The sequence below is a fragment of the Sminthopsis crassicaudata genome, chromosome 2, assembly GCF_048593235.1.
Source record: "Sminthopsis crassicaudata isolate SCR6 chromosome 2, ASM4859323v1, whole genome shotgun sequence".
NCBI lineage: Eukaryota > Metazoa > Chordata > Mammalia > Dasyuromorphia > Dasyuridae > Sminthopsis > Sminthopsis crassicaudata.
In genome coordinates, this window is record NC_133618.1 from 678,378,502 (window position 1) to 678,393,550 (window position 15,049).

Here is a 15,049-nt window from a genome sequence, read left to right on the forward strand (position 1 = left end):
AGGTAGAAGCCATAAAGGTGATGCTGGACAAAAAATAAGTTCCTTAATTGAGCCGGAAGGCTCAGTGACTTTTAGGAAACTCATCCATCCACCTAGATTTAGTCTCTCTAAAAGTGACTTGGTTGCTTTTACAAAGGGTATGCCAGTGTCTGATCTAAATGGGTTTTAGGAAGGGTCTGATAGAATCAAATAAGATGAAGGGAATCGGCCCCCTGCTAGTTAGGCCCTTTTAAGCAGTTGGTCTCAAAAGGAGGTCAAAAGCCCACCTGGAACCATTAATATTGGAAAATGTGGCTCTGGCCCGATAAATTATCTTCATAAACTAGTTGATTGGTTCAAGTTCAAATAGGCTGCAAAGAAAGGAACAGCGTCAGGCTCGTGGCCAAGAGTTTCAGAACAAAACCCAAGCTTTTGCCAGCTTCAGAAAGTATTGCAATCAAAGCCAGACAAAAGAAGGAGCAGCTCCCAACTGGAGCATGCCAGCGTTTTTAACTAGCCCAATTCTTCTGCTAAGATAGCAACTCAGCCAGAAGTCAGAATTCCTGGGCAAGTGTACAACAACACGAGTCGTTCCAGTGCGCCCAACTCTTCAAATGTTTGTCCTTCCTCCCCCACCGCCAACTGCTCCCGCGGCTCCCCAGCAGGGGCCCGGGAGCTAATAGTTCATAACAAATCTTGTGATATCTCATGCAATAGCAACGCCATTAGCCAACCACATTCTCCTGCTGTGATTCTCCCCTCTGTGCTCGGAGCTCCCACAGAAGTCAATCAGAGGGGGAAGTGAAAGGCAGGAGAAACACTGGAAATATCCAGCCTCCATGCCTCGGCTTCTCAGCCTCGCTGCCAAAATTACAGCCTTCCCTGGAGTCTGGCTCAGCCCACATGGCTGAGCCCCATAGTCCACCCAGCTTTGGGTTGACTCCTAGAGTGAGAGAGAAACAGAGACATGTCCACTTCTCCTTATTGTTTGACCTTGAAGATGACTATCTTTGAAAAGTTTAACTACTAATGTTTCTTGGTCATTTGAAAGAAAAGTTTCTAAATAATCCCTAGATTTTCATTCCTACAGTTTATATTATGGTTATAGTTTGTTTGCACTTCTTTAAGCTTTAACAAAATCAAATCACCCAAATAAATGTGCTAACATCCCAACTGTATATTCTGCATGAAATGCTTTATCGGTGGGCATCATGGGATGTGACCCCCAAGAAACAAAATTGTGGGAGGGCCCAAGGAATGATGGAGACAAACAGAATGGGCGGTAGGAGGCAATGATGGCTGGCCAGTGATAACTCTGTGTATTCATGCTTATGTATGTGTGAATGTGTGAGAAAGAAAATCCATCAATGAGAAGGAGACAAAATAGTCGTCCTATGGTCCAGATCTCCATAAAACTAAGTCACTGAGAATATTCCAATCAGGTGATTATCAAGACCGATGAGGAAACCAAAACAAACTGGGTTAAGTTACTAACTCAGGGTCACACAGCCAGTAAGTAAAGTAGTCTGAGGCTAGATTTGAATTCATGGAGATAAGTCTTCCTGAGTCCAAACCAAGTGCTCTATCCACTATGCTACTGAGCTGCCCAAACACTCAATATAGCTGTATTCTATACTTCATGGATTCGCTGGGGCCCTGAGGAGATAAATGATTTGTCTGGCAAGAATTTGGGAGAGATAGGACTTTAATTCAGACTTTAACACTGGTCCCCTGTCCTTTACCATGGGCTTTGCTAACTCCAGGGAAGTTCAAATCCCCTATGTATACCCATGGACAAGTGTGAACACAGGGATCTGTAAGGAGATCCAGGCTCACACTCTTCCTATCATCAAAAGATGCATAAAGATAAAGAGAGCATAGTGTCATAAAGATTATTCTGCCCGGGGTCCACCCTTTATAAGCCCTCCAGAGTTAAGCATAGCTTTTGACATTCTCAATGGAAGGATCTCTCTAAATCATCTTGAAAAATATGTGGGTCTTTCAGGTTTGGTTATTCGGTTGTTCAAATCTTATTATGAGCATTGACAACAGTTTGTTAATAGAATTTCCTCCCATTCCCGCTCTTCCATTGTCATCGGGAGTCATCTGTTACATTGTCATCGGAAGTCCCAGAGGGGGCTGGTCCTACTTCCAGGCTCTTTTTTATCTAACTGCCGCTTTTAGGAGCTACAGCCCCTATCTCTACAAACATGGATTCTATTATCACCCTTCCAGTGACAATAGGGTTGTTCATTTCTCTCTTCTCAGGTCTTATGGGCTCCATCACGGAGCATACGGGCACCTTGTTTAGACAAGAAACCTTTTCTGCAGTTTTCAAATATTTTATGTTAAAGCCTAGACTTCAAAAATAAATAAATAAATAAAAAAGAAAGAAAGAAAAAGAAAGAAATCCATCTCTTCCTCCCTCAAAAGAACAAAACAAACACAAACAAAATCAGAGCAAATAATATCATCCCCCTGCTTTCAGGTTTCATTCTACATTTGCCAAGTAGCCAGTAAGAGCTTACTACATGCCTAATACACGGCAAGAGCCTACTGGATGTTCAGTCTTGGAGACGCAAAGAAAGGCAAAAGCCATCCCTGCCCTCAGAGAGCTTACATTCTAATGGGGGAAATCTCCATTTTGTGTCAAAGCTGTGACTCCAAAGACATATTCAGTATTTCTTGACTGCTATGTAGAGGGAGAGGCTGATCCTACAGTGTCATCTGGTAGTTTTTGTTTTGAATTAATGAGGTTGTTCTTTCTATGCTGCTGAAGGATTGTCACGAGGGTCAGCAATCTCAAAATTCAGTACCCTCTCTACTTGGGGGGCCAGGAGCAATGAAGGCCTGTATTAAGGCAAAGGGAAAAGAAGGCCCAGTCAGAGATCCGGCCTGATCCGGGCTGTGTGTCCTCAGGAACATCATTTTCCCCCTGAGCCTTAGGTTTTTCATCTGCAAAATGGATTTGCCAACATTTGCCCTTCCATTTTATTCAAACCCTAAATGGAATAAGCATCCATTAAGCACCCATGATGTACCCCCCCAAAATGCAAACTGTAAAACGTCAATGAGCGTTTAAGGAGCACACATTCTACAGGGGATAAATGACAAGTGACAGGGAATGGCATGTTCTGCCTTGGTAATTAGGATGAAGCCTTCTGAATTATTCATAGAGGAGGGATGGTTATTTATATAGTACCTACTAGGTACCAGACCCTGTGCCAAGCACTTGGCAAATATTACTATCTCACAGCAACCCTGGGAGGCAGGGGCTGTTCTGATCCCAATTTTATAGATGAAGGAACTGAGACATAGATGAAGTGCCTTGCCCATGCTCACACAGCTAGTAAATGTCTGAAGCTGGATTTGAACTCAGATTTTCCTTACCCCAGACCCAGTGCTCTCTTCAGCTGCCTCTAGGGAGGAGATTACAATATCCACCTATCTGAAGGGAGCTATCATTGTCTGTAGTCCCTATGGGGCTGCTCAGAGCTCAGAGGGGGTCCTCCCCCCAGCCCCAGACCAGGTATTTCTATTTATGGGCCCCAATTTTTGAAGCCACATTGGTAAGGCACAGGATTCTAGTGGCCTCTATGAGCTCATGTTTCTTCCAAAACCCCCTGCTTATTGGTTGAAGGTAAATGGTCCCTCTTGACAAAGGTGCTGGCTTTATTGATTCCTGGGAAGTTAGAGAATTTGGCCCATAAAGCCCTGCCAAGGGGCAGTGATGGGAGAAAGCCCCCCTACCTCATGAATTTTGCAAGAAATAAATTTTCAGGAAAAAAAAATTTGAATCAAATTAAAAGTTTGATCTAACTTGTAAAATGTATGGGTAGGAAAAAATGCATCCCAAGAGGATGTGAGAGTACTCACATGCCCCCAAAGTGATTGAATTACACTAGCCAGCCAATGACAAGTCTCCAGCACTGGCCTCCTGTGGCTCAGTTAATAACTTTTCAACAGGAAAATTTGGGGAAATTGTGAATTTCATAAAAAAAAGAGATTTGAAACCCTTTATAATTATGCCCGGTCTGTCTAGATGTCTGTCACCTATATTTCAGGATGAGAAAATTTAATCTTTAATGGATAAGTTAATTAGGCTAATAGCCTGAACACTGGCCAGGGAGACACTGCCACCATGTCATAGAATGGTTTTGTTTTAAAGTCAGAATTGGAAAAGACCTTGGAGATCAAGCAATACAACCCCCTCATTTTACAGAAACCCCCAGAGGAGTTACCCAAAGGCACACAACTAAAAAGTCTCAGAGACCAGACTAGAACTTGGTTTTCTGTATTCCATCCAATGGCCCTAGAACCCGAGCAGTGAACACGATTATAGCATCGGATGGGCCCCTAGCGATGGCTTAAACCAACTCTTCCTTTTCAGAGCAGTAGCTCAGGTCTGGAGAATTCTTGTTGTTGAGATTTGATTGCTCTTGCCTCAAATCATCAAGGAGCAAACTCATCTTACCTGACAAGGTTTTAGTATGAGAATGAGTTGAATGGCTGCCATGTGGACTAGAGTTCAATCCTGTTCTGTTCACACTCAGCGGGTGGAGCTAAGAGCAATGGGAGAAGGGAAGGGAAGACTTGAGGTAAAGCAAAGCTACCCAACCATTTGGGGAAGGGCTACCTTGGAAGGTCATCACCTCACCCCATCCCAGTGAAAGCTCCAAGCTGAGATTCTGGGATTCTCTGAAACACCATGGAACAATGGAAAGAACTTGGAACACGGGGTTTCCAGATTGGAAACCTTGCTCTCCACACTTTAAAACTTCTCTGGGCTTCAATTGCCACATCTTTTGTGAATAATACTTTTGAGGCTTAAATAAGAAAAAAAAATCAGAAAGCATGTGTTGGATCTTGAAATGATTTATAAATGCCATTCAAACAATTACAAAAAATTTTGATCAGTGAAATCTTATTTTTAATTCAAGACCCACATTTCATGTGATATTCCTCTCTCTACCTCCTCCAAGAGTCATTCTTTTATTGTATTTTTCCCTAAGAGAAAGAAAAGAAGGGAAGAAGAAGGAAGAAAGCAAGTTTAGCAAAATGAATCAAAATGCTGAAAAAATCTCAACTTTGCAAAAGAGCTGCTGGAGGTATCTCCCTATATACTTTCTATGGAACTAAGCTTGATTATTATAATTAAACTGGATGGTTTCATTTTGTTGCTCTTTTCCTTTACCTTATTAAAGTCCATATATGTGTATACCTATGCATTTATGTATATATGTATATCTCTATAAATATATATTTGTGTGTGTTCCTGTTATACATTGTGAATATGTACATTCATATATATATATATATATATATATATATATATATATATATATATATATATATATATATATATATATATATGTATGTAATTTGGTGAAATCTACTTCACCATAGAAGTCTTGTCATGTTTATAGTCATCATTTTAGTCTGTCAATAAGCATTTTAAAGAATTGAGTATACACCAGACACTGGGCCATAATTCATGACATTCAGGTATCACAATTAATTTAGGTACCCCCCAATCAATGGGCAGCTACTTGCTTTCCAGTCTTTTGATGCCACAAGAAGCACTATCAATATTTTGATGTCTATTGAACATTTCTTTTTGTCATTGACCTCTTTGTAATCTAAGTTTATTATCATTGGGATCTCCTGGTCAAAAGATATAGACAATTTGGTCATTTTCTTGATGTATTTACAAATTGCTTTCCAGAATCATTGGACCAATTCCCAGCTCCACCAGAAATGCATTAATATGCCTCTCTCCCCATAACTCCTTTAAAATTGATTTTTTAAACCACTTCTTGTCATCTTTGCTAATTTGTTGGCTATGAGGTAAAACCTCAGGGCTGTGATTACTTCATTTTTCTTAGTTATGATTTGTAGCAACATCTCATGTGGTTGTGAATACTTTACAATTCTTCTTTTGAGAACCATTTGTTTATATCCTTGAAGTTCTCCATTATGAAGAAGTTGAGTACATCATTGTTTCTGAGCAGAATTTGAACTTGATTTGTAGCAACATCTCATGTAGTTGTGAATACTTTACCACTTCTTCTTTTGAGAACCATTTGTTTATATCCTTGAAGTTCTCCATTATAAAGAAGTTGAGTACATCATTGTTTCTGAGCAGAATTTGAACTTGATTTGTAGCAACATCTCATGTAGTTGTGAATACTTTACCACTTCTTCTTTTGAGAACCATTTGTTTATATCCTTGAAGTTCTCCATTATGAAGAAGTTGAGTACATCATTGTTTCTGAGCAGAATTTGAACTTGATTTGTAGCAACATCTCATGTAGTTGTGAATACTTTACAATTCTTCTTTTGAGAACCATTTGTTTATATCCTTGAAGGTTCCCCATTATAAAGAAGTTGAGTACATCATTGGTTCTAAGCAGAATTTGAACTCGAACCGTCCTGACTTTTTGGCTAATATTCTTTCCACTGTACCTACTAGCCGCCTCCATGACTTGCTTTAGGCACTTGCTTTCTGGGTGATTCTAGGCACTGAGGTCACACTGAGTTTCTGGATGCTCCTTAAGACTTGTCTAACTGGGGTATAGATGGGCTGTATTCCATGGCTGGATGAGGGGGCTCCCTCACAGACAGAAGTGCAAATCTCTGACATATTGACAAAAATAGAAATAAATAAATGACTTGGGCCATCATCATCCATCACCATCATCATTCAAATGAATGCCTTAGACATCAGAGAAGAGGTGAAAGGCTTTCTTGGACCCCACAGGGATAACGATTCATGAGGCACAGGAATGGATTAATTCAAGGCTTTATGACATTGCAAAAGGCCCTGGAAACTCACCAAGATGCCAGCCCTTCCACCTGTGTGATCTGTAGACAAACTCTCTAGGACTCATTTTTCTCAGTTATAAAGCAAAAGGAATGGACCAGGTGATCTGGGAAATGCCTTTGAGCTCTAAGTCTAGAATTCTCAAGTCAATTGGATTACATTAAAGGTGAAACTGAGAAAGAGGATTTGATTAATTATAGTGATTTTTTAAAAATAAAAATAGCACTTTGCTTTTTTAATTTTCTTTTTTTAATCAACCTCATTTCAACAACTAAAAACACTGAGGGCAGTGAGGTGCCACAGTGGATAAAGCACCAGCCTTGAAGTGAAAAGGATCTGAGTTCAAATTTGACCTCAGATACTTAACTTACACTTACTGGCTGCGTGACCCTGGGCAAGTCACTTAACTTCAATTGCCTCAGGGGAAAAACACTTTGGGTGAAAATTTGTTTGGAGGAAGTTGTTTGATCTAGTTTGAATCATTTCACTTGTCTTAGTTGACTAGTTACAAACAGGCTAATTCAACAATGATATCATCTCTCTAAAAAGAAAAATCTCTCTGAAAGGAGTGAAAACACAGTAAATGAACATGATACAATTTTTGTAATCAATATTAATGCCAGAAAATGGCTTTCTCAGAAACACCATGGCACCATGGGTTGTATGTCCTCAATCAGGCAGGATTTTGCTTATCTATTTTGCTCTATCATATGAAAGACTCACTGGGTGAATGGATTAGCTAGGTAAGGACATATCCAGAAATAATTGTGATGTGAAAAGAAAAGACAGCAATAAAATAAATAATTGTATTTATATAAAAATGTGTATAAATACATTTGTATTTATACATATGTCATGTATATATTTTATATATTTATATTTAATGTATTTCTAAAAGAAATATGTGTATCAAGAGAATGTTTTGACATTTTCCCCCACAGAATTGGGATTTTCAAATTGCCTAGCCCTGCAAAATTCTATCTCCTAAAACCTTGCATGCAATTTCCAGCCCCCACCCCCAGTCTAAGACCAATATTCTTAATGAATCCCTGTTAGCCAAAAGAGCATTCTTGCCTTCCTCCCTTTCTCATCCTCCATCCACCCACAAAGCGGGCCTTAAACCATAGTCTATAACATTTATTTCTAGGACTAATTTGTTTTTACTTTCATCAAGGTGCACTAATGCATATTAAAGGCATTAACTAATCAGGCATGAGGATAATTTACAAAGGGGGAGAAAAAAGAGCCTGTCTTTTCCAATATCAAGTGTAGGGCTTGCAGCAGAAATGACCCAAGTGGGCCCTACGAATTTATTCAATAAGGGTCCACTCAAATTCCATCTGTGAACATTTGGTCAATCCTTTTATGGAGAAAAGATATTTCTCCCCTTTCATATTAATTTTTGCGCACATCTGTGCACTCACCTAATCCCTACCCACACACCACTTCAATTAAAATTAAAAGAACAAGTCAAATTGGAGAGTGGATTTTAATTGCAATATGTAGGGTCGGAACAGTATGTCTGTTTGTGGTGCTCAGAGAGCACCTCATTTTCCCAGCCTTCCTTTCAGACTGACAAGTACATCTGACCTGCATCATTCTGGGAGAATTGCCCTTTTTCTATTGACCTGCAAATGATAGAGCCAAACCTCACATACGTGTTGAGATAGACTAGTCTCCAATCCAGAGGGAAGAGGGGAAAAGCCAGAGTATCAAATATATCTTTTAAAAATGCTTCCCTCTCTCTTTCCCCTCCAACAGCCAGTCTTTCCTGACTCTACCCAGTAAAAAGCACCATTTCCCTTCTGGAAATGCTCTTGGTCACTCTGTATCTATTTTGAATTTACTTAATTGTACACATAGTGTAGACTCCCACGAGAATGATCTCAACTTGAGATGAAAAGGTGCCATTTTCTTTCATTATTCATCCACAGGTGTTTGCTCCTGATCCTTCCCTTCTCCCAAAGGCTTTTAGTTCAGAACCCAGGATTTCTCTCTGTTGAGCCAGGATGCTCAGCACAAGACAATGAGGTGGTATGCTCATTGGCCAATTACTGGAGCGGTCCCTTACTGCAGCCAATCGTCATTGTGATCTTAAGGAAATGATCCCTAAGTCCTCAGTGGCCAGAGCCTTGATCTTAGAAAACCATGGGAAGAATGGGACGTCCAGCCATGGCGGCTGATGACTCGGGTCTCGTCTCGCCTCCAATTTGAAGAATGCAGCGTGTCTGACTTTGGGGCCTAGAGTTTTATTTTTCTACTTTATGGCATGCTTCAAAACTCCTTGGACATACACAAAACAAGAATTACAGGGCACCATAAGTTATTTTAATATCCTGTAGTAGTGCGCACTCCCCACGAAATCCCCAGGCTGTCATTAAGGTTCTGTGTTTGTGTGGAAATGTCAACTTGTGTCGAGTGACTCCATCCTCTAAATTATATAGAACTGTTCCTTTAGAGCTAATAGGCACTAAAATTACTTTAAAACAGAAATGTAAAGTTATATTTTCATCCTTTCTGGCAGATAATAAAGCTTATTTATGAGACAATTTTTCACATATTAAAACATCTTGTGTTTACAAAAACATTAAAGATACTGACACTTGGTAGTGAAGAGGAGAAAAACAAAATGTGCAGTAATAGAAGTATCTGTCCAAGTAGCAGGTGAATAGTAGTAGGCTCCTGAATCTTTGCAAACAGATGCTGCCCCTAATTTCCCTTCAGAAAGTCACTGAGAGGGAGAGTTGAAAAATTAAGAGCAGTCCTGAGGCCATGAGAGGTTTGCTGATTTAAGATTTCTCTCTGTCCTTGCCCTCCTACTGCACAAAGAAACATCTGTTCTATAATTCTCTATAAGATGATGACACCCGATATGCCATAGATGTTTCTTTCAAACCTCGGTACATGAAGATAGGTGACTTAATTGCTCCGTTGGCAGACCTTTCTCTCTGAAACTGAACAATTCTGGGTTTCTGGGTGGATGTGAAGCTTCTCCCTTTTTTTCAGTAGGATTTTTTTAACTATTTCAGTCTGTGTTCACTTTGTTCTTCCTAAAACAGGTGAGCTATTTTTTTTTCTTATTACCCACTGAGTTCTAGAGTATGAAAGAATATGCACTTTCTTCTCAGTATCCCCCATATACCCAGAAAGTCTGTCTAGAATTAGATAATCTCTGACTTAATATCAACCTACTAAGTTAAGTAGCTAAAGAGAAAAATTTCATAGGCCAGGGACTTGAATTACAGAATGATAAAGTATCAATGAATTAAGCCAGAGTAAAGGGTAATCATGGAATAGTGAAAAGAATGTTAGGTCTGGAGTCAAAGGGATAAGAATTCAACACTTGCCTGCATCATTTATTAGCTGTGTGATTTTGGATAAGTCACTTAAACTCCATGGGTCTTAGAAGCTCATCTATAATTTGAGAGGGTTAAATAAATTGGGGGGAGTTAAACCTCTAAATTCCTTCCATTCTAAGCCTACAATTCTATCACCTTAAATTTGAAATGTTGAAAGTTGAAGAAGAAACTAAGTGCAGTTAAAAATAATTCAAACCAAAAAAAAAAAAAAAAAAAAAGATCCAAAATGATTTACTAAATACTAAAACATCCTTAAATTCTTAAAACATAACTTATTCTAAGAAGAAGTGTCTGGAAAGACACATATTCCAGGAAAGTTTATTTAATTACTACTTTCACTAGAATCTGAATTTATTCTTTTCTTTTAATAGTATTTTTATTTTTTCAAATACATACATAGTTTTCAACTTTCATCTTTGCAAGACGTTATCTTCCAAATTTTTCTCCCACTCCTCTTCATCCCCTCTCCAAGACCACAAGTGATTTGACAGAGGTTAAAGTACAATTTTTAAACATATTTTTATATTCATCATTCTGTGCAAAAAAATCAAATCAAAAGTTAATAAACCATGAGAAAGGGGAAAAAACAAGCTAACAAACAACAAAAAGGTGAAAATATTATGCTTTGTTCCACATAGAATCTGAATTTAAATAGCATAAGGGATGTTTAAGATCTAGTCCAGTGTGTCTTCTTTTAGAGTTGAGAAAAGTGAGTCCAAAAAAGTTAATCCAAATGTTCGAGGTCACACAGTAGGTTAGTGGCGTCTCTTTGCTACATACAGTGTTGTTCTAGGCATTTTCCCAAGAGAATTCCTCAGCTGTGCCCTGTGTATATTCATCTCAACCTCCCCCACCCCAGTCTGGAAGCCCTTTGGGGGCAGCTCTCATGAATTATTCAGCTTTGTTTTCCTCCCAGTCTGGACACAGCAAAGCAGCTTAAATATACAACTGAGGGAGGCACTGAATGAAAGGATGTTGAATCAGACTGAGGTAGAAACCACCTTCTCCCAATTCAATAGAATCGTGAATCTTGGAAGCCATCTAAATACACATTTCTTTGGGTAGTAAATATCACAGTCTCATCCATGTCTCATCCCGTGTGATTCCTGAGCATGGCCTCTCATCAATCATCCAGAAAGCTTAGATGTAACATACATTGGGCTGGCCCCTGTCATTATCCACTAATAATCCAAAATGACTCCGTTTAATCAGATTCAATTTTTCAGAATTTTTTTCACAATTTCTTTTAAAGAGAGCAAAGGGGGAAAAAAAGAGAAAAGGGGAAGAAGGAGGAATAGTAGAGAGTAAATGAGAAAAAGGACAAGAAAAATGAAGGGGGAAAGGAGAAAGAAAAGAGATGGTAGAGAAGGAAAAATAGGAGGAAAAAAGAGGAGATGGAAGAAGAAAGGAAACAGGAGAAGGAGGAAAAGAGGATGGGAAAGAGGAGAAGGAAGAAAAGGGGAGAAAGAATAGAAAGAGAAGAAGGGGAAAGAAGGGGGAGGAGGTAAAAGAGAAGGATAAAAAATAAGGAGGAATAGAAGGAAAAGGAAGAAGAGGAAGAGAAGGAAAACAAGAATGTTTCTAGTGAACTCTAAAAAAGATGAAAAGAATAAGCAAGTACAACCCTAGAACATCATAGAAAAGAAATGATAATGAAACAATACTGACAATCACAATGGCACTTTTAGCACTTCCAAGTTTCCAAAGCCCTTTCCACACATCATTTCATTTGATCTTCACACATAGACATGTCAGAAATATAGAGCAGGGAAGGAGGCACCTTGCATTCTTCCTGTCCAAAACACCAATTTTACAGTAGAGAAAACTGAGCCCCAAGTCACACAACTCATCAGTGAGGAGTGATGAGAGTCTGGCAAGGGCCAGAGACAGAACTCAACCAGCCCCTCTGCCTGAAGAGCTCTTGGTTTTCCTGCTTGAGGACAACCTCCATGAGTTGGACAGTGAATTTTAGATGATTTTTAAAATGAGGAAATGGAGGCTGACTGTGAGCACTTACAGCCACTCTAGATGTCTCTAGATCTACAGTCAGAAAGACTTGAGGTCAACCAGCGTGTTTGACTCTGCTGGCCTCAGTTTCCTTATCTGTAAAATAAAGGTAATAACACCTACCTCCCAAGGCTGTTGCAAGGATTTAATAAGACATCATTTGTAAAGGGCTAACCTTAAAGTGCTTTCTAACTGTGAGCTCCTATTCTTACTGATGCCAGAAAGATTCAAATCCAGACCTCTCCCGATTCCAGGCAAAGGATGTTTTTGACCTCACTGACACCCATGCTCTTGCCTCGAGAGACAAACCCCCCCTGGTGTCCAGGTCCTGTGAAATCCAGCACTAACCATTGATTCAGAGCTTCCAGAAGGTCTGCCCTACTTTGAGTGAATGCTGATGTTATAGGAGAGGTCGGGTTCAGCCTCCCCTTTGGCATTTGTCGGCTCCTTCAGGAAAGTCGATTCTTCCCTCCTCCTGGCATCTGTCTGGTCAGCAGGGGAGACTCCTGTGGAGAGAGTCAGGCTGCAGCTCTACCTCCACCAGACCCCTACCCTCTGCCCGCCTGGGGCATGGGAGCCAGAGTCTGATTTCAAACATTGGTCTCTGCGTGAGAGCCCAGTGTGGGGCCAGTGTGCAGCTCACCAGCCTACAAACTGTTTAGCTGCCTTTTAAAAAAGCTAATCTGTGATCATCTCACACAGACTTTGGGCCTGCTCTCGAGCCCTCATGAACTATTGATTCATCACAGGGGTGAAAAGGAGAGGGAAGCTGATAGGCTCTGAGTATAGGGAGAAACAGGAACGTGTAGCATTATCTGAACTTGGCAAGAAAGGAAGTGAAGGAAGTTGAAACAGAAGCAAATACATTGATTTAGGCATTTAGGGAAAGAATGATTGATACTTATATGCTAGAGATCCTTGAAAGTTTGCAAAGGACTTTCTGTGGTTTAAACATATTGCATATTATTATTATTATTATTATTATTATTATTATTATTATTATTATTATTATTATTGTTGTTGTTGTTGTTGTTGTTGTTGTTGTTGTTATTGTTGTTGTTATAATTGCCATCATCATTATTGTTATCCCCATTCCATAGATGAGGAAGGTTTGAGTGATGGGGTATCACAGTCCCAGGTTATCCTGACTCCAAGAAACCAGTGCTGTACCCACTATATCACCCACAGAAGGTGAGCATCACCTACTATCTGATGGGAAAAGCCCAGTGAGTTTACTTGTTTCAGTTCAACAAGTAGTTCTTTTTCATTATGTTTTGACGATCATTTTTATTTATTTTTATTTCTCAATTACACATAAACAAAATTTTTAAGATTTTTAAATGCTTATTTCTGAATACTCTTCTTCTCTCACCTCCTCTCCTTGATATAAGATCTGTAGATTTTATATATAAGTTAGACAAGTACAGTCATGGAAAACTTGTTCATATTAGTCATGTTGCAAAAGAATGGGAATAATAATGTAAAACAAGACATACATACATGAATGTATGTAGTAGATATATGGGCATGTGTGCATTTGCTTCAGTCTATATTCAGATGCTACCAGTTGTTTCTCTGCAGGTGGATAGCGTTTTTCGTCTTAAGTCCTTCAGAATTATCTTGGATCATTGAATTGCTGAGCATAGCAAAATCATTCACATCTTACAATATTGCTTTTACTGTGCACAGTGTTTTCCTGGTTCTGCTCATTGCACTTTGCATCAGTTCAAGTGAATCTCCCAAGGTTTTTCTTTTCTGAAAACATCCTGCTCATCATTTCTCACAGAACAATAATATTCAACACAATCATATCCCATAACTTGTTCAGACATTCTCCAAATGATGGACATATCTTCAATTTCTAATTCTTTTCCATCACAAAAAGAACTGTTGTAAACATTTTTGTACATAGAGATACTTTTCCTTTTTTCTTTTTTTAATGTACAGACCCAGTAGAGATATTGTTAGGTCAAATGCAGAGTTTTATAGCCCTTGGGAATTAGTTCCAAATTGCTCTCCAAAATGGTTGGATCAGTTCACAACTCCACCAACAGTGCACTAGTGTATGTAATCTCTTTTTCCCACATTCTCTCCAACATTTATCATTTTCTTCTTCTGTCATATAGAGAATCAGATAAGTATTTGGTGATATCTCAGATATTTTAATTTGCATTTCTCTAATTAAAAGTGATTTAGAGCATTTTCCATGTCTATATTTCCACATTCTCTCCAACATTTATCATTTTCTTCTTCTGTCATATAGAGAATCAGATAAGTATTTGGTGGTACCTCAGCTATTTTAATTTGCATTTCTCTAATTAAAAGTTAAGCATTTTCTATGTCTATAGATAACTTTGATTTTTTTTCTTCTGAAAACCGTTCAGATCCTTTAATCAATTTTCATTTGGGCAATAAAAGTGCTTTCTTGATTCACATCAGGAGCGCTATTCTTCTGCAATGGCAGTACACTAGGATTTTCTGTCCCAAGAACTGGAAAGGATGTCTTGTTCTTACTGTCCTTCTATTCACTGCCTACAATAATCAGTTACCAAGATAACATTATTGGGACATGAGCAGTAGCATGAGCTGGAGTTATTAATGCTAATGATGAGCCTGAAATAAATATCAAGTCAAAACTTCTTGCCTTCATTCAAGAAATAGAGGCTCAGATACTTTCTGAGAACAGTCTCCAATGTTGAGACCCAATTTGTTTACTATGGATGGGGTCCTTTGTTTCCTAATTGCACAGACATCTCAGTGGATCAAGAATAAATGCAGCTACTTTTAAAGTAGCTTGATTTTTTTTTGTGGAGTATGAAAGATGTCCCCACTGCTCTAAAATAAAGAAAACAAAGAAATGTCTTCCTGAGTAAACACTTCT